Here is a 21,302-nt window from a genome sequence, read left to right as displayed (position 1 = left end):
CCTGGGGTTCACCATAGGAAACCTGGTACTGGATTTCAAATCTAAGGCCTGGTCTTAATTCCCTCTCCCTTCCCCAGGTGAGAGGAATTTCATGCTTGAAGTTGCAGGAAGGATTTTTTTGGATAACACTTCTGTGCCTACCTTCTTTATGAGTCACTGTTATTATTATACTAAAACCAGAAACTAGGGTCTCTTACTTGGCTTTCATATTTCTGGTAAAGGTGATTTGGTGCATGAATAGCTGTTCAAACTGGTATAATTTTGAGGAGACAATGACTGGAGAATCAGCTGCCACCTTGCTCTACCCCTGAAAGATTTTTGGCTGTTAGTTATGTCTCTATCTGGGCAAGATTGTAGATAGAGGACAGTATCTACAATTATTATTCAACCTATCATTATTATTATTCAAACCTATCATTCCACACTGATGCCTCCTATAATCAGCATGTAAGGGATCCTTTCTTTCTCCCTTACCTCTCATTTCCCTCAGGTTGTTCTTGGGAGTCTTCTACCATTTTGTCCTCTTTCTAGGGTCCTAAATCTGTCCTGCAATTCCTGTATGGTTTGGAGATGGCTTTATGAGAAAAAGGAGGAAATAATTCCATGTAACTGGAGCACACGTACACAAAATTGTTCTGTGGTGTCTGTGATGTGTGTGTATGTGTGTGTGTTGTGGGGGAGAACAATGTACCCAAGAATCCAAGGGGGGCTGTTAAAAGGATGACTAGCATGACTAGAGAACAGGGAAAGTGATTTGTATAAAAAATCAAGGGCAGACAATTACTTGAGCTCAGGATTCAACAGGTGCCTCAAATGAAAAAGAAGTGAAGAAAGCTTGAATTTTAGTAGGCTTTTCATTGCTATGACTGACAAACCTGACACAAACAGTATAAAGGAGGATAGATTTATTTTGGCTTATGCTTGTATATGTTTCATTCCATGGTTGGATGACTCCAACCTGGACATTACTTCTAAAAGGAAGTAATCAGGGCATTAAAGGAAGGATAGGATTAAAGCAAGATGGAAACCCAACAGGGCAAACATATTGTGTCCTATTGCTTCATGTCCAGAGTCTGGGGCACATGGTGGTAAGATGTGAACCTCAAAATACCTGGGAAGCCCCACTCCTGTTCCCTTGCCAGCTGTACTCCCACAAGACCTCTCTTTTGGGCTGGCTCTACTCATTGCTTGCGGCTTTCCTTGGCAGCTACTCCAAGTTCCTAGCATCTCCAATTTCTTAGGGTCTCTGTTGCAGCTTTGCCTTCATTCTCAGTTTCACACACCCTTTCAGGTGACACCTGCAGGGATTCCAGCCCTGCTACACTCTGCTTGACCTTCTAGGCCTTCCTTTGAAATCTCTGTGGAAGTCTCCATGACCTCCTAACTCCAGTATTTTGCTTTACTGCAAAACCAGCACCACATGGACAATGTCAAGTTCAGTTGTCAGGTGGAGCAATAGCCAGGCCTCCCCAGACTATGACTGCAATTACCTGTGAGTGCCTGGAAGACTGAGCATGGTGAAACGAATCTTGGGGAAACAGTTCCATATTCAGCTCTGTGAAAGTGGAGTGTGCAGGTACTGTCTTCCCAAAGCCAATGTTTCAAAAGGGCTTTCACTTTTATACCCTTAAACATTGAATAGGTGTGATTTTGCTGACTCTCAAAATACCCTTAAGGCATTTTCCTATTGTCTTCTTGCAGAGTACTTTGTTTTTCTTTAGTGGTGCTTCAGCAACAGACCTTCCTTGCCCTCAACTTTATAAGCGCTTTTCTGGGCAAACAGCAAGTATTTCAAATCTTTCTGCTCTGCTTTTAGTTCATGATTATCACAGCAATATCCCTAAAAGCCACCAGCAATACCCCTACCACTGCCTAATTGCTTTGCTTCCTTGAAATTTCCTTTGCCAGATTAATTAGTCCATCACCTTGAAATTCACCTCATAGAAAGTCTTAGGGCACAGAAAAAAGTAGACAAGTTCATTGCCAAAATGTAACATGAATGATTTCTGGTTCAATTCCCAACAGAGTCCTTGTTCCCACCTGCAATCTCATGAGCATAGTCTCTACTGTCTGCATTCCTATCAGCATTCTGTCTTTTGAGATCCCAGGAGTATCTCCATTAAATTTTGCTTACATCAGTCTAAGGATTCTCTAGCCTTCATCTTCAAATTTTTCAAACTCTTCCCATGAACCAGTTCCAAAGGCTTCTTAACCACACGATCAGGTGTAGCCATACCTCACTTCTAGGTACTGATTCTGTGTTAGTTGATACCAGTTTCTGTGTGACCAAAATACCCAACACAAACAACTTAAAGGAGGAAAGATTTATTTTAGTTCACATTTGCAGAGATTTCAGTCCTGGTTAACTGGCTCTATTGCTTAGGGCCTAAGGCAAGGTAAAGGACAGCAACAATGTGATGAAGGAGTCTGCTCAGCTCATGATAGTCTGGAAGCACAGAAAGAAAGAGGAAGGGACTTGGGACAGGTAGAGTCCCCAAGACCTACTTCCTCTAGCCACATCCTACCTGCTTAAGTTAATACACAGTAGTTAATTTACATTAGTAATCCACTGATGGTGTTACAAAACTTATAATACAATCATTTCCAAAAAACCCCACAACTGAACTTTGCTGCATTTCCTAACACAAGAACTTTTGAGTGACATTGCAGAGATAAATCATAGCAGTTTAACTCATTTCAACTTTCTCCAGAATCTTTAGACCATTACATCCCATGATGTTATATTTATTTCTCCAAATCTCTGAATCTGAAGAAGGCTCTGAGGCATCATGACATAACCTTTTTCTTTGTCTCTGTGGTTTATGCTGTGAATTTGTAAATAGACTAAGGTGAAATGAGTGGAGAATGTCTTGGTTTTCCCAAATGTCCTCAAGTCCAAATTGCTGGGGATGCTTCTCAATTGTCTCTAAACCTTTTTCTAAAAAACAAAACAAAACAAAACAAAAACCCCAAAAAACAAAACAACAAAACCCGAAGAAGCATTAATTAGACATTCATATGGTTTCTCAACAAAAATACTAGACCAGAAACACATGCCATATCTTCAACTTTGATACTAAAAACTTACATATAATATATATATATACACACATATATATAAGATGTGATGTATTTATAGTCTAATTAATTCATCCTAAAATATTAATAAGTTTAACCCAGAAGTATATTAAAAATTACATATCGAGACTGAGTAGCATTTATCCCAGAAATGCTATGTTAATTTCACATTTGAAAACAAATTAATGTAACTCACCACATTTAAAAAATAGAAATACCAGATGATCATCTCAGTAAAGTTAGCAAAATCATGAGATTAATTCAACATCAATTAACAAACTTGGAGAAGAGAACTTCTTTTATCTGACATATAGTTCAAAAAATAACTCCATAGGGAAATCATCCCTAATGGCAAAATGTTAAAATCCTTTTGTGGGGTTAAGGATGATATGAGACTAGTGCTATCATTACATCTATTCAATGTTGCGATGCTGTACTTGCAATAAGGAAAGAAAAATAAAGAAAATAGATTTTAAAATATTAAATAGAAATTCATTAAATATGATATGCCTGGAACATATCACATAAAAATCTATAAAAGTATTTTTAGGATTCATATGTAAATTTGGCATGGTTGAAGAATATAAGATTAATATGAACATCAATTGTATTCATATATATCAGCAGCGATCAGGTGAAATATCTTTATATTAACATAAAGATATTAAATTTATATCTTTACATTAACAAAGATATTAAATGACTAAACATATTTCTAACAAAAGATGCAGAAGACCTATGTAGAAAGTCATAAATATTATTGAGATATTGAAGAAGAGTTAATAAATGGAGAAATGTAGCATGATTGAAAGATTCAATATTTTAAAGCTATTAATTCTCCCCAAATTTATTTTTGGATTTAATGCTATTTGTAACCATGTATTTTGTGAAACATGAAAAACTAATATTAAAGTCAACATAAAAATACAAAATGTTAAAGTAAGAAGATTTATTCTATCAGATATTATGACATACTATACCTATAGGAACTAAGACAGTGTGGCAAAATGGACAAGTGGACTAATGAATGGAACCAAAAGCCCAGAAACATTGTTTTGATTGCCTATTTTTGTATAAAAAACCATTTTAAAACATAGTGGCTTAAAAATCAATGGCCTTTTATTTTCTCTCTTGATTCTGTGAACTCAGAGAGATAGATCTTTCACTTCATAGGGTATCAGAGATATAGTTTTCCAGAATCTCAACCAAGATAGAACTTTGTAGATGGCTCATTTGCACATCTGGCAATTAGTGCTGTGTGTTGTCTGAGAGATTGTTAGATCTGCTAATCACAGTCAGATACCCTTCATTTGACCTCTCCATATGAGTTGGGCTTCTTAAGATTGCAACTAGGTTCCAAGAAGGATTATTCTAAAAGCACAAACTACCCTTGTAAGAGCATTTAGTCCAGGAAGTCACAGAGATTCACTTTTGCCCCATTTTATGGTTTACAAAGATTACAGGATCAACTCAGATTCAAGAGGAGGGGGAAATATATTCTGTCTCTCAATGGGAAGAGTGACAAATAATTTGCTGTCAGGAACCAAGTGAGGTAGCAAATACGCTTATATTCCCAGCTACCTGAGAGGCTTAGATAGGGGGATAACTTGAGTCTAGGAGTTTGAGGCCAACTTTGGCAATGTAGGAAGACACATTAAAAAAAATTTACTGTCATCTTTGTCTTTAGTCTACCACACAAAGCCAATGTATACGTGGTTACTTGACAAATGCAAAGGTATTAGAACTGAATGTTGTCTTTTCAAATAAATGGTACAAAGAGAATAGTAATAAGGGAAATAAAATTAAAAACTGCCCCTACTTCATATTGTAATTACAACCAATTCCAGAAGTTTGTACACTTAAATGCCAAGAAAAAAATCAATGCTTACCACAATGATATAGAAGAATGTCTTCATGACCATAGGCTAGAATGCTGTTTTTTTTTAGCAGCACATGAAATCCATTAATCATAAAGGAAATATTAACAAATTGGACTACATTTTAGTCATTGCCACTAGTCATTACCATGTTGTGTTCCCTTGACCCATCTCTAATTTTGATTGTACCTATTGAATAGATAGTGCCATACTGACTCAGACACCTCTACATCTTTCCTCATGTGCATTGTGCCTATAGTTTCTGTTCCATGGCCTTTAGTACTTCCAGGAAATCTTTTGGCTATTGTGCAAACAGCATCTGGCAGTGAAGTGTTAATATTCCTTAGCACAATCCTCAAATAGCCAAAGGGGAGCTGAGATAAATACTTCAGTTTCTTGTCTTCTGAGGCTTTCTGTCTTATTCTTAGAAGGTTCTGGTGGTATTAAGGCCTGCTTGCCATAGCGATGTCAACAACTTTTATATTTGTTATTCTTTTTATTTTAATTCTCCCTATTTGGAAATCTGTGTTACCTAGGATTATTTCTCAAACTACCTATAAAAAAGTGCTTACTAGACACAAAGCTAGTTTTAGATGAAATCATATGACATAAAGTTAAAGATTTCTTTTTTGAGGGGGTACTGTGGATTGAACTCAGGACCTCATGCATGCTAGGCAAGCACACTATCCCTGAGAAATATCCCCAGTCCAAGAGTTTATGTTTATTAATGGCATTATTAAAAAGTGATAAATTTGTTCACCTAGTGAGAACAGATACTTCCAAAATTGTACCAGAAGAAAAACTGGTATAATGAAAATTTACAAAAGAGAACCTCTTGTATGTAAAATGGAAAGATAATCCTTCATAAAAGTGGATTTGTACTTTGAACATGGATGTCACTAAAAATATAGGAATGACCCCTAAATATAATTAAAAGGTATTCAATCAGTAATTTGAGTTAAAATACAATAAAATATCCCTACACATCCATTAGAATGGCTTAAATTTAAAGTAATGATAACACTAAGTATTAGCAACACAATTTCTCCTACCAGCTAGTGGGAATATAAATTGAAATAAGTAATTTGAAAAACTTGGATCATCTATCAAAATTGGAGATATGCATACCAGTTGACCTAATAATTCCATTCCAAGATACATACCCTGGAAATATGTGCAGATGTGTCTATAATAGTCAATAAGTGGAAAGGATCCAAATGTCTAACTACCCTAGAATGGATAAATATATGTGATATAGGTAATATAGTGCCATATAATGTTGCAAGGAAAATGGCTACAATGGAGTAATCCCAACAACATTATATATGTACATATCTATATCTATGTATATGGATACATATATATATATAAAATGTAGATTTAAGTATAGAAGAATGTGTACTACATATAGAGATGGAAATTTGAGAAGTTTTTTGATAATGGAGTGAAATTAAGAGTTTTCAACTTTCTTGTTAAGTGATTACTATGATAAAGCATATTCCCAGGGGTACTAGGTCACTGAATTTAGGTACTTCCGCGAAGTGCAAAAGAAAAAAATTGTTAACCTTAATAGCCTCTAGGAAAAATTTCCATTGTGAACTGGAGTATACTGATTTAAATTCAGATTTGTTAGTTAATAGTGACAAAATTACTCCAAAAAGCCTCTTAAATATTGGTTGATATTTATTGGGGATTTTGTGACTTGATTCATATTCTTCTTCCAAGTCACTCCACTGGTAACCTAATGCAATCTTACTTTAGTTTCTATTAATCTAATGACCTTTTTCATTGGTGACAGTAGAGCATAGAGGTTGAAAAGACCAACATCTGAATACGCACTGGCTAAAATCTCTTCTACCTGTGACCTTGAGCAGGTTTCTTGATCCTTTTGTGCTTGTTTCCTTAACCTGTAGAATGATAATAACAGTATGTCCTACTACCTGTTCTAATGATTAAAGACATGTAATACCTTTGATGTATAAAAAAATCCACAGCAAATCCTACTAGTGAAGTTCAGATTACTGCCATTGTGATTCTGAGCAGATAATTGTTCTGAGCCATAAATTCTTCATCTGCATAATGAAAGTAAAATAATACCCACCTTCTAGATGTTAAGATTAGGTATACACCTCAGTGCTTCACACATAGTTTTTACTCTTGAGCAGTTTCCCTTCCTATCATCTTTAATCTCTATACCCACCTCACGTCTAAGATAAAGGGGAAACAATAACTTTTAGAGCCTAAGGTACATCAATAAGCAATTCAACTAGTTCATATTGATCACCTACTCTATCTAGAACTGTGTTGAATAGTCAGACTATAGAAACAGGAGTAAAATTCAGTCTCTGTTAAAGGCACCTATAGCCTAGAGTAATGAGTTCTCAGGATCAGGTAGAATCTTAAAAGCTATCTAGTGCATCTAGGTCTTTAGCACATTATACCTGAAATAAGTAGAAAATTATACACAGCAGTTGCTTAGCAAGGTGCTTAAGAGATGCAAAATATACAATTGTGTGTTGTTTCCTGAGAGTAAACTTGGATGGTTACCGAGTTTCCCCACTATATTATGTTTTCAGTTGACCATAACCTGCATTTTTAGGGTGTAGCCAGTATCTCAGTGTCTGTAAAAAGGCACATGATTAACAAGTTTCTTAAAATTATTGATGAATGTCCCAGAATGCCAGTTTATTACAGTAGATGAGATATTGACCCTGATTATGTCATGTCTTCTGAAATATGGTAGTTTGAAATTCTTTTATCTCACAATAGGGAAAACTTTATCAATTGATGATAATGCACATGTAGTAAGCAAAGTATTGGGTAATATGTTGTAAGTAATGGGAAATAAATTGTATTTCTAATGTGATAACTTTAAAGATAAGTCAGTTATTAAGAATGATTCAACAAACATTTCTGACCACACACAGTCTGGCTGGGTGTTGGAGAGGTGCCTGTTGGAGATTCTTGCCTTTGAGACACTCATAGGAAGAGCCACTTGAATTGAGTATGTATAGATACCAGGGGATGCATGGGAATGTAAAGGAAAGAAAGAAGCAAGGAATAGGGAGGTGTCTTTGAGATTTCATGGGAAGATAATATTACAGTTTGTCTAAAATTGAGAAAAATAGTTTTAGACACTATAGTAGCTGTGGTAGGAATTAGGAAAGGGATGATAGGGTGATAATGGTGGTGAAATGGTATAGAATAGCATAACAATATGGGTTACAAAAGAACAATTTGCCTCAAAGAAAGTGCCAGACTTCAAGTTTCTTTTCCTTTGAGAAATTTGGTTTTATCTCCTTTTTAGTCTCAATTTTTCCTTATCTTAAAATTCTCTACAGACAAACATAACATAATATTGGTTACTAATCTTTTAGGAATTCGGTTTCTAGTTTAACCTGAAGTACCAAAGACTAGAGGATACTCTTTGTTTCTTCTATGATGAAAAGAGTTCAGAAAATTTTACACCATCATTCAGGAGCTTCCCCTGCTATAATGCTCTTTATAATCTTTGATGCATAAATACAAGCTCACCCTGCTCTCCTACAGGCAGTGGACAGAAAAAGAGAGGGTGCATCTTGTCCAACACACTTTAGGGCGTATATCACTTCCACCTACATTCTACTTGTCATAAATAATTGCTAGAAGGGCTGGAAAATATAAGCTTGTTTTATATTACAGGGATTCTGGGCAATAAGAATAATCTGAATCCTTTTATTTATTTTTATTTGTTCTCTAGAGATATACATGACATTAGAGTATATTTTGATGTATAATTAGATTATGAGGTGAGAATCTGTATGCCCAAGAATGTTATCAGGGAAGTCAGAATCAACTGATCAGCCAAAGGATATATATCTGAACCATATATGTATATATGGTTCATTAGCCATGAAGACAGGCTTCTTATTTCTTTCATTCATTTTTGTTTTCTCCATACCTACCCTTGAGTTCAGTTATTATCTGATAAAGTCTAAAGAAATGAATTTATGTTAATGTAAGGTATCAGATATGTTTATATATGCAGTTACATTCTATTTCAATCTCATGTATTTATTTTTCCCTTTAAGCTCTAAGTCTATTAAAAGAGGATAATTTTTTTCTTTCTTCCTGAGAGTTCTAGTTTATATCGTATCTTCAATAAGTAGATATTTACTGAGTAATGGTGATTCTCCACTTGTGAATGTTATCCATCGAATAAGATATTTTAAACAGATGTTATTACACATTTTAGCCTAGTACTCACTTGCTGCAGAGTCAAATGCCCAATATGCTTCTTTTATGCTTGACTTCAAGTGCAAAGCATAGATTTGTTCTAAATATTTGATTCACTGTTTTCAGACTGTTAATAGTTTTCCTTTACAAAATCATTGAATGAAATGAAGATATTATCTCTAAGTAAAGGGATGTGTGTTTGTGTCCATTGTCTGTGTGTGCATATATGTCTGTGTTTACCAATGGTATTGTAAGGATAGGTTTTCAGCAGTTCTTAATCTGAAATAAACACAAAATATTCTTTGATATCAAGTCTTTTTTTCTAAGTAGCGCCTATAATTATCTTTTTGTGTGTGAATGAAGGATAGCAGAAATGTGATTACTATGGTTTTATAGCTCAATAAATTACCCTTAGTGTGTAGGAGATTTACTGTGCCTTAATCAATGAATAATTATTCCTTTCTGATCTCAGTAATATCCCCAAATAATGGGTTACATATGTAGCCTTGTTCCTTTTAAGACTGCTGACAGAACTGTAAAATTATTGGGCACAGATTAATTGTGTTTTGCAGCTACATTAAGAAAAGTATCTATACTGTGTGTGTGTGTGTGTGTGTGTGTGTGTGTGTATGCCTGTGTGTATGACCCTCTTTTTTAACAGAGAACAAAACATGCTTTCCTTTTAACATGAATAAATTGTGTTAAAACATAGTGGAAGCAAAAGGTATACTTTTGGAAAATTCATTCATAGTACATATTTCATGACTGACAAATTAAGAGGGTTCATTTAGAAATTATAAATAATTTATTTCACAGATACCAATTTTTTAGTTTGAACAGAATATACCTGTTTACTTTTGGTGTATGTTATGTTTATGTTTTCTAGTTTTCTAAACAATGTTCATATTGGCGGAGTGTAATACAGTGGAAAGAATACAAGACTTGTGTTTGTGTATCATGGTTTCAAAATTTGATGTTATTTTCAAGCCTCAGTTTTCTGTTCCATAAAGTAAATGTAATAATATTCCATACAAGGTTGTTGAGAAAAGTGTAAATTCTCCATGTAATTTCTTTATATGTGGTTTTTACACCCTAGGCAAGTTATTAAATCAGTTACACACATACACCCAAACACACAGCTGTGGTAAGGTCTTCTGTCCCTGCCACAGTTAAAAGGAAGGGGCTCAAATGGACTACTTTCTTTCAATAACTACTTGAGATTCTAGTAGGAATTCTAGTAGGGTAGTGCTGGATGCTTTATGGGAAGATTGCTAAAGGTCAGCTGCTAGTGTTGGTAGAATCATGGATTCTGTAAATGAGGGAGTTAGTTCTCATTTTATATTCTTGGAAAAGTTTTAGTTGACTCTTATCTCAGGTAGCTCTATCTATCTCTATCTATCTATCTATCTATCTATCTATCTATCTATCATCTATCTATCTATCACCTGTCTAAATATCTATCATATTTAAATATACAGTGGGACAGAAGTTCGAAAGTGTTAGCATCACAGAGATAGAGGCCAGAGACCAGTCAAATATATTTTCATTATACATTCCTTCTCATCCAAGACAATGCTACTGAGATTTCAAATGTGAGCTGCTTGACATTTAGTATCTGTTGAAGGTTAGTTTCTGTCATGAGCACAGAGGAGTTTAACCTGGCCAAATTCTGTAGTCACTAGAGAACAGCGTCTTTAAGGGAAGAATATATCCCTTTAAGAAAGAAATAAGGGTGACACACTAGTAAGCCACACTAGGCACAGCTTTCTCAATTTATTCAAGGACAAAGTATGGTTCCCTTAGTAATTTCCAAGCCTTCCATAATGAACTTCCAGAAACTTAGTGGCATAAATAAGTGGGAATTTATTCTCTCACAGTTCTGGATGGCAGAAGTCCAAAATCAAGATTTTGGCTTGGCAGGACTACCTCCTCTTCAAAGGCTCTGCAGAAGGATTCTTCCTACCTCTTCAAGCTTCTGGTGGCTCCAGAAATTCCCTGGCTTTTGCCCACAGCATTCCAATCTTTGCTTCAATCTCACATAGCCTTCTTCACTATATGTCTTCTATTCTCTGTTTTATTATGTCATTTGATTTAGGGCCAACCAGGGTAATCCAGGAGGAATTCATTTCAAATCTTCACTTTTCTCCAACTTTATTGAAGTATACTTGATATTTAATAATTGTATATGTTTATTTAATTTTATTTTATACTGAGGCTTGGACCCTGGGGTGGGAGGGCGCTGCTCTACTACTGAGCTACACTCCCAGAACTCTTTAGTTTTTTATTTTGAGATGAAGTCTTGCTAAGTTGCTCAGGTTGACCTCGAACTCCTAGTCCTCCTGTCTCTGCCTCCTGAAGAGCAGGCATTATGGGTATGAGCCACCATGACTGGCAATAATTATACATATTTAAATGGTACAACTTGGTAATGATTTGATATATCTATTAACTGTGAACTATTTACCACAAACTAGTTAACATATACATCACTTTATACATACATATATATGTGTTATGTGTGTATGCATATATATGTATATGTAATATATATATGTATATATATATTCATGTGCATGATGAGAACACTGAAAATCTCCCTCCTAGTAAATTTCAAGTATATAATATAATATAGTTAACTGTATCCCACTGTTATACATTAGATCTCCAGAAAAATTATTTTCCACAATTGGAACTTTGTATCCCTTGACTTTAACAAATATCATCATAGCCCCAGCCTTTGGTAAACATCAGTTCTACTGTTTGTTTCTGTAAGTTTTACATTTTTAGATTCCACATATAAGATATCATGCAGTTTTTGTCTTATTCATCTGACTTATTTTACGTAGCATAACATTGTCTAGGTTCATCCATTTTTGTGGCAAATGTTGGGATTTTCTTCTATTTAAGGCTGAATAACACAATAGCTAAGCTGTGGATCAAACTTAGGTATCCTTCAACAGATGAACGTATAGATAAAATGTGGCATACATACTCAATGGAATACTACTAAGCCATAAAGAAGAATGAAATTATTGCATTTGCCATAAAATGGATGAACTGGAGTTATCATGCTAAGTGAAATAAGCCAGTCCCAAAAAACCAAAGGCTGAATGTTCTTTCTGATATTGCTAACCCACATATTCTTCTGGGGAAGAATAAAAGTCCAGTGGATTAAAAAAAGGGGAATGAAGGAAGGCAGGGAGCAAGAGAAAGAACTGTAGAATTAATCAGATATAACCATCCTATCCTTGTATTTGAATACAATACCCAGGTAACTCTACCTTATGTAAAACCACAAGAACAGGATCCCAATTAGAATAAGACATAGTTCATGTGTGTATAATATGCCAAAATAATTCTACTGCCATGTATATCTAAAAAGAACAACAAAAAATAAGACCAAATAATGTTCCATGTGTCAATTTTCTTTATCCATTAATCCTTTGACAGGCATTTATATTATTTCTTTATCTTGGCTAATATGAGTTAAATGAATATGGGAGTGTAGAGGGAATCTATTTGAGATACTAATTTCCTTGTGTCTTGATATGTACCCAGGAGTGTGATAGCTAGATCACAAGGTATTGTTTTAGTTTTTTGAGGAACTTTCATACTGTTTGCTATAAAGGCTGTACTAACTTACATTCCCATTGAAAATACACAAGAGTTTCCTTTTCTACATATCCTTGTCAACACTTATTATCTTAATGTTTCTGATAATAACCATTCTAGCAGGTGTGAACTTATTGTGGTTTGATTTGCATGTCCCAGATGATTAATGAAAATAGCCATCTTTTTATATATTGTTCATCATTTGTATGTTTTCATTTGAGAAATACCTCTTCAAGCCTTTTGTAAACTTTTAAACTGTCTCCTCCTTCTCCTTCTTCCTTGTTATTAGATTGTAGATATTCCTTATTTAGTTTGGATATTAATGCCTTCTGAAATACAATGTGCAAATATTTTCTTTTTTTTTTTCCTTTTTTCTTTTTTTTTTTTTTTAGTTTGACATAATTTCCTTTGGCAATTTTTGCTTTTGTTTTCTGTGCTTTGGGATTCTGTTAAAAAAAATGCCTGAACCAATGTCAAGAAACCATTTTTTTTCTGTTTTCCTTTAGTAGTTTTACAATTTCTGGTTTTATTAAGTTTTTATCCATTTTGAATTGATGTTTGTATATAGTATGAGATAAGAATATGATTTCATTCTTCTCCATGTGAATTATCTAAGTTTTCCATACCATTTGTTGAAGAAATTATTTTCACCATTCTTTGTTCCTTGAACCCTTATTGAAGATCAGTTTACTATAGATTTATGGATTTATTTCTGGACTTTCTATTTGCTTTCATTTGCCTATCTGCCTTTACTTTATGCCAGAACCATATTATTTTTATTACTACTATAATGTATTGTGAATTCAGGGAATGTAATGTTTCTCGCTTTCCTCTTACTTAAGATAGCTTTGGCTCTTCAGGATCTTTTGTTGTTAGGTATGAATTTTAGGATTAGTTTTTTTTTTATTTCTGTAAAGAATTCCATTACCTTTATGACATATGTCATATTGAATCTATAGATTGATCACTTTGGATAATGTGGACATTTTAACAATATCCATGCCTCCAATCCACAAGAACAAATATCTTTCCATTTATCTACCTTTAATTTTGTTCATCAGTGTTTTATAATTTTCAGTATACAATTTTTTATTTTTTTAACTAACTTTATTCCTAAATATTTTATTTATTTATTTTTGTTATTATAAATGATTATATTCTCTTCAGATATATGTTGTTTGTAGAAATTTAATTAATTAATTAATTTATTTTTTATTGTTTGTTCTATTTAGCTATACGTGACAGCAGAATGCCGTTTGGTTCATCGTACACAAATGGAGTACACCTTTTCATTTCTCTGGTTATTCAATTGATTTTTATATGTTGATTTTTTTTTGTCCTGCAAATTTGCTGATTTTATTTATTAGTTCTAACTTGTGAAATCCTTTGGGTTTTCTACATACATGATGATGACATCTGCAGACAGAGGTAATTCACTTTTTTCTAATTTGGTTGACCTCTGTTTGTTTTTCTTGCCTGATTAGTCTGATGAAGACGTCCATTGCTATGCTGAATAGAAGAGGCAAGAGTGGGAATCTTTTCCTTGGACAAAATCTTAGGGAAAAAGTTCTGTTTATTACCATTGATTATGATGTTAGCTGTGGAATTTTCATATATGGACTTTGTTGAGCAGAAATTCCTTTTGTAACTATTTTGTTGAGATTTTTATCATAGATAATTTTTGATCTTTGTCAATTATTTTCTGCATCTACTGAGATAATCATATTTTTTCCTTTCATTTTGTTAATGTATTGTATCACATTGATTAATATATGCATATCAAATCATCCTTGCATCCCAGGAATAAATCTCACTTGGTCATGGTGTCTTTTAATGTGTCATTTTATTCTATTTTCTAGTATTTTATTGATCAGTTTGTATCTGTCTTCACTGGGAATATTCATTTGTATTTTTTTTCTTATTTCATTTTTTTACTTTTTAAATTTTATTTGTTCTAATTAGTTGTACATGTCAATAGAATACATTTATACATTTTGATAGATCATATATAAATGGAGTGTAATCTTTCATTTTTCTGATTATACAACAGAATCACATTGGTCATGTAGTCATATATATACATGAGGTAATAATGTCTGTTTCACTCTACTCTCATTCCTTCCCCCACACCCCTTCCCCTCTTTTCACTCCCCTCTACCTAATATAAAGTAACTTTATTCCCTATTCCCCCCCACTCCTTATTGTGAATTAGCTTCTGCATATCAGACAAAACATTTGGCTTTTGGTTTTTTAGGTTTTGTTTATTTCACTTAGCATGATATTCTCTAACTCCATCCATTTACCAGCAAATGCCAGAATTTCAGTCTTCTTTAAAGCTGCATAATATTCCATCATACACACACACACACACACACACCACATTTTCTTTATGCATTCATCTATTCAAGGGCATCTAGCTTGATTCCATAGTTTAGTTATTGTGAATTAAGCTACTATAAACATTGACATGGTTATGTTACTGTAGTGTGTTGGTTTAAGTCCTTTGGCTATAAACCGAGGAGTGGGATAACTGGGTCAAATGGTGGTTCCATTCCAAGTTTTCTGAGGAATCTCCATACTGCTTTCCAGAGTGGCTGCACCATTTTTCAGTCCCACCAGTAATGCTTGAGTGTACGTTTTCCCCACATCCTCACCAACATTTATTGTTGCTTGTATTCTTGATAATTGCTATTCTGATTGGAGTAAGATGAAATCTTAGAGTAGTTTTGATTTGCTTTTCTCTAATTGGTAGAGAAGTTGAACATTTTTTCTTATATTTTGTTGATTGATTGTATATCTTCTTCCGTGAAGTGTCTGTTCAGTTCCTTAGCCCATTTATTGATTGGGTTATTTGTATTTTTGGTGTTTATATTTTTAGTTCTTTACATATTTTAGAGATTAATGCTTTATCTGAGGTGCATGTGGTAAAGATTTTTCTCCCAATCTGTAGGCTCTCTCTTCACATTATTGATTGTTTTTTTTTTTGATGAAAAGAAGATTTATTTGAGTTCATTCCATTTATTAATTCTTAATTTAACTTCTTGCACTTTAGGGGTTCTTATAGTGGCTTTGATTTTTGGTGTCAGGGTGATTCTAATCTCCTAGAAAGAGTTAGGAAGTGTTTCCTTTTCTAGAAGAGCTGAAGGAAGATTGGTATTAATACATCTTTGTTTAATAGAATTCACCTATAAAAGCCATCTGCTACTTAGTTTTTATTTCTTTGAATTATTTTGAAAACTCTCTCAATTTCCTTATTTGTTATTTGATTAGACCTTCTATTTCTTCCTGACTCAGTTCTCAGAAGTTGTTCTAAGAACTTATCCATTTTCCCTAGATTATCTGGTTTGTTGGAACATACTTATTCACAATAATGCCTTATGATACTTTTTATTTCTGAAGCATCTGTGTAAGTTCTCCCCTTTCAGATATGATTTTATTTATTTGTGCTTCTTGTCATTTCTTAGTCCAGGCAAGGATTTGTAGTCATTTTTATCTTTAAAAAAATTCAGTGTCGGTTTCTGTATATTTTAATGCTGTGAATTATTTCTCCTCTGACCTTTGTAATTGCCATCTTTCTGCTAACATTGGGTTTAGTTTGTTATACTTTTTTCTAATTCTTTGAGGAGTAAAGTTAGATTGTTTTTGGAGATATTTTTGAATGTAGGCATTTGGCACTATGAATTCCCTCTCTCTTTTTTTTTTTTTTTTGCAGTGCTGGGGATTGAACCCAGGGCCTTGTGCTTGTGAGGCAAGCACTCTACCAGCTGAGCTACATCCCCAGTGCCTAAATTCCCCTCTTATTAAAACTTTGTATCCCATAAGTTTTGTTTTGCTGTCTTTCAAGATTATTAGTTTAATTACATCTGCACTGATCCCTCGTCCTAATAAGACAACATTCCTAAGCTCTAGAAATTTGGATTTGGCCATAACGTTCTGTAGGCCACTATTCAACTTACCACAGTCCCTTCAGTTTCTAAGACAAATACTAAACAGCAAAAAAGCTGATATTTGTGGAGAGAGATATCTCTAGGATTTTTGCAAATATTGCCTGTCCTCTACTTTTAATGCTATGTTCATTTGTAAGAAGACACACCAATTTTTAAAATGCCTTTTAAGTACAGTGAGTGATAGTCACAATTTTATATCTTGTTTTTCTCCCAAGAAAATGGAAAAGAGAGTCATTAATGAGAAGATAAATGTCAGAAAGTATTCAAACTCACAAAGATAAAGGGTCTCCTAGAATATCTCTTTATAAGTTGATCTTAATTTGCTCTTTTTAGAAACATATGACAGTAGAGTGTATTCTGACATATTGTACCTACATGGAGTATAACTTATTTTAATTAGAATCCCATTCTTGTGGTTGTATATAATGTGGAGTTAAACTGGTGCGTATTCATATATAAAAATATTTTTGATTCATTCTACTGTCTTTCCTATTCCTATCCCTCCTCTCTTCCCTTCATTCCCCTTTGTCTAATCCAATGAACTTCTAATCTTCCCCATCCCTATCCTCCCTTGTTGTGGGTTAGCACCCACATATCAGAGAGAACATTCAGTCTTTGGTTTTGGGGAATTGGCTTATTTCACTTAATATGATATTCTCCAGTTCTATTCATTTTCTGGCAAATGCCATAATTTAATTCTTCTTTATGGCTGAGTAATATTCCGTTGCATGTATATACCACATTATCTCTATCCATTCATTTGTTGTAGGGCATTCAAGTTGGTTACATAGCATGAATTCAGCTGCTGTAAACACTGACTTGGCCGCATTGCTGTAGTATGCAAATTTTCAGTCTTTGAGCATAAGCTGAGGAGTGGGATAATCAGGTCAAATGGTAGTTCTGTTGCAAGTTTTCTAAGGAATCTCCATACTGCTTTTCAGAATGGTTGCACCAATTTGCAATCCCTTCGGCATTAAATAAGTGAACCTATTCCCCCACATTCTCACCAACATTTATTGTTACTTGTATTCTTAATAAAATATGGAGTAAGATGGAAACTCAGTGTAGTTTTAATTTGCATTTCTCTAATTGATGGAGATGTTGAACATTTTTTCATATATTTGTTGTCCATTCATATTTCTTCTTCTGTGAAGTGACTGGTCCCTTTTCCCCTTTATTGATTTGCTTATTTGTGTTTTTGATGTTAAGTTTTCTGACTTCTTTATATATCTTGAAGACTGATGATTTTTCTGAGTTTCAGGTGGCAACAATTTTCTTCCATTCTGTAGGCTCTCTGTTCAAATTCTTGGTTGTTTCCTTTGCTGTGCAGAAGTTTTTTAGTTTTATACTGTCCCATTTATTGATTCTTGATTTTACTCCTTGTGCTTTAGGAGTGTTCTTGTGGAAGTGGGTTCCTAGGCACATGATGGAGAGTTGGGCCTGCATTTTCTTCTAGTAGATGCAGAGTCACTGGTCTAATGCCTGGTCCTTGATCCACTTTATTTTGTGTAGGGTAGGAGATAGAAGTTGATCTTGTTCAGAGAAGAGAACGTGGATTTTAATCAAGAGGTATATGAAAGTATCCTAGAAAATGTAATTATAACAATTTTTTCTCTAGTTAGGAAGATGGGTTGGTTATATCTCTGGGAATCCTGGCTGTCTTCAACAATGTTACCCATACATTCCCTTGTCTTTGAATCTTATGAGGAATTTTTATCAAGTAATAGGTTAAAAAAAAAAAAAGGAAGGAGAAAAGAAAGAATATGTTCTCCATTTGCACTAAGCAAGCACTGATGTGCTCCTCTATGGATATGTGTGTGTTTTAATTGTTTTATTTTAAGTGAATTTTGTTAGCAAGAATATTGACTTACTTGTCTTAGAGTTATGGTACTTTCAGTCCACATGAATATGTAGCCGGAATGTTGAAAACTACTGCTTTAGAAGTTCAGCAAGAGTCAATAATGACTCTGAAAGAAAATAAGTCAAATTGAGTTTAGATGGGACATGTTAGTATAGAGGAGGCTAAAAATGGGATAGTATGCATACTCACATTCTTAAAAATTATATGTACACTCCATGCACAGCTGTGGCTATGTATTTGACCTTCCAATATGTATACCTCTCTATCACCCTCAAATGATCTCTCATATACTCAAGAAACCCAGCTATTTTCTTTGACTGTGATTTAATTTCATTTATGTGGACCTATAGCAGTTTGAAAAGACTGTCAAGGACACTTTTGTGATTATTTTTTAATTGAGCTAAAATTCATCTAATATAAAAATAACCATTTTAAAGTATACAACTCAGTGGTATTTAGTATAGTCATAGTATTGTACAACCATTCACATCTATCTTGCTCCAACATATTTTCATCTTCTCAAAAGAAAATGTCATATTCATCGAGCAATTGCTATCCACTCCCGCTTTCCATGAGACTCTGACAATCACTAATCTGCTTACTGTCTGTGATTTACCTATTCTGGATGTTTCATATAAATGTGATTGTTCAGTTTGCAACCTTTGTGTCTGTTTTTCACTTAGCATAATATTTCCAAGGTTTGTCTATATTGTGTATGTATTAGCACTTCATTGTTTTGTGGCAGAATAGTTTTCTTGTGTATGGCTATGCCTTATGTGTTTACCTGTACAGTTAATGAGTGTTGGAAATAGGGACTCTATGAGTATTTGTGCATTTGTATTACATTTGTTTGCATGAGTTACAATTATTTCTCCTATTCTGTAAGTTTTCTATTCAGTTCATTGGTCTTTTTTTCTTCTATTTCTTCTTCTTCTTCTTCTTTTTTTTTTTTTTTTTTTTATACTACTGGGGATTGAACTCAGGACCTCACACATGCCAGGCAAGCACTCTACCCTGAGTCACATCTAGCCCTCAGTTTAGTTTCATGATTGTATTCTTTCATTCAAGAAAGCCTTTAATTTTGAGGAAGTCCAATTAATCTATTATTTCTTTTATTGGATTTTTCAAAGTTATACCTAAGAATCCAATTACAAAATTCATATTCATAAATGTTACCTTTATTTTTCTTTTAACAACTTTAGAATTTGACCTATTACCATTACATGTTTAATCAATTTTGTTGTAGTCACATATGGTGTGAAGTGGGAGCTTAGCTTCATTTTTTGCATGTGGATTCCATTTGTCATAATACCTGCCTTTATTGCTACCTAAAATGGAAGACAATGAGTAGTTCTAAGAATACTTGTGTATTTTGAATGAATGGGAATAATAATTAAAACAACAACTCTTTATTTTAAAAATAATATGTATCATGCACTGTACTATGTTTAATCCCAATATTTCTATGAAGCAGGTGCTAGTACTAGCTCCATTTTACCTTTAAGATAGTTGACTACAACCTAGTGATACTGGATCCAAGCCTTGTCTTCAAAGACCTTAAAATTTTCTTTTTGCCAATGAACTAAATTTCTAGCTCTAAAATTCATTAACTAATTGAATAAAAGCTCACTAAGAAGTCTACACACTCTCAGATTTTGTCCCTTTTGAAATGGGAACTTAGGCCAACACAAAAATAAAGGAGTTAGTTTTTGATATAGAAAACCCAATTTAGGGCAGGGTGCTGTTTTTAATGAAATCCTGAAACAGAGTAAAGCAGCATTTAACGAATTGATTCTCTTGATGATACACTCAGAGTTTATAATACTCAGAGTTGTTTCTTGTCTGCACAGAAATAATCTAGAGACGTTAAATTTTTGTCATTTGGCTTCTAGATGTCCTTGGCAAATGCTCCCCTATGGAATCCAGTTCATCTCCAATCTGTCAGAAGGTATCAGAGATGGTTTTGACTCCTTGTGCAAAAAATGTGTGAGTACAGTGAAATAATGAGGACAATTTTCCTGTTGTCAAGGGTCTTCTAAAGTGATTTTAAATGCTAGATTTAACTATTCCAGTACATAGTTACTTAATGGAATGACTCACACTGTTTTCAGGTTGAGGAGAGAAGAATAAAGTTAAGATTAGAAAATATCTTTCTTGAAATTGTTTAATGTGTGCAGGCTCATTATTTGCCCCAGAAAAGGCTTTGACAAAATGACTTTTAGTTAAATATAAGAACTTTAATATAGTGAAGAAATAAAAGATTCGTTTCCACTGTAGTTATAAACTAGTTTAACTATTATCAAATTACAGACATACCTTTATTCACATGAGAAACTTTTTCATTGCAGACTAGCATCCATTTTATCCATTTTTAAAAAAACATATTAAGTCAGGATCTCTCCTCTAAATTTCTGGGGTTTGCTACTATCATATCAAAAGAAGAGTGAACCTTTGGAAGAGTTATTAGTTAAGCTAGTGATTATATCCACAACTTAAACCTCTAATGGTTTCAGGAAATTAATTTTGGAATTGTTGAATGAATTTGTACCATGTAAGCATTGTTAAGATGGTTATTCTTGTTTTAGGGGATGCATTAGTTTGGGGATACATAATGATTATTCTCACTGGAGGAAAAGATTTTATGTTTATGTGTGTTTTTATGCATGCATTTATGTGTGTGTGTGTGTCTAAGAACATGTGTGTGCACATGTT

Source organism: Sciurus carolinensis, chromosome 7 (assembly GCF_902686445.1).
Source record: "Sciurus carolinensis chromosome 7, mSciCar1.2, whole genome shotgun sequence".
Lineage (NCBI taxonomy): Eukaryota > Metazoa > Chordata > Mammalia > Rodentia > Sciuridae > Sciurus > Sciurus carolinensis.
Note: the sequence above shows the minus strand (reverse complement) of the source record.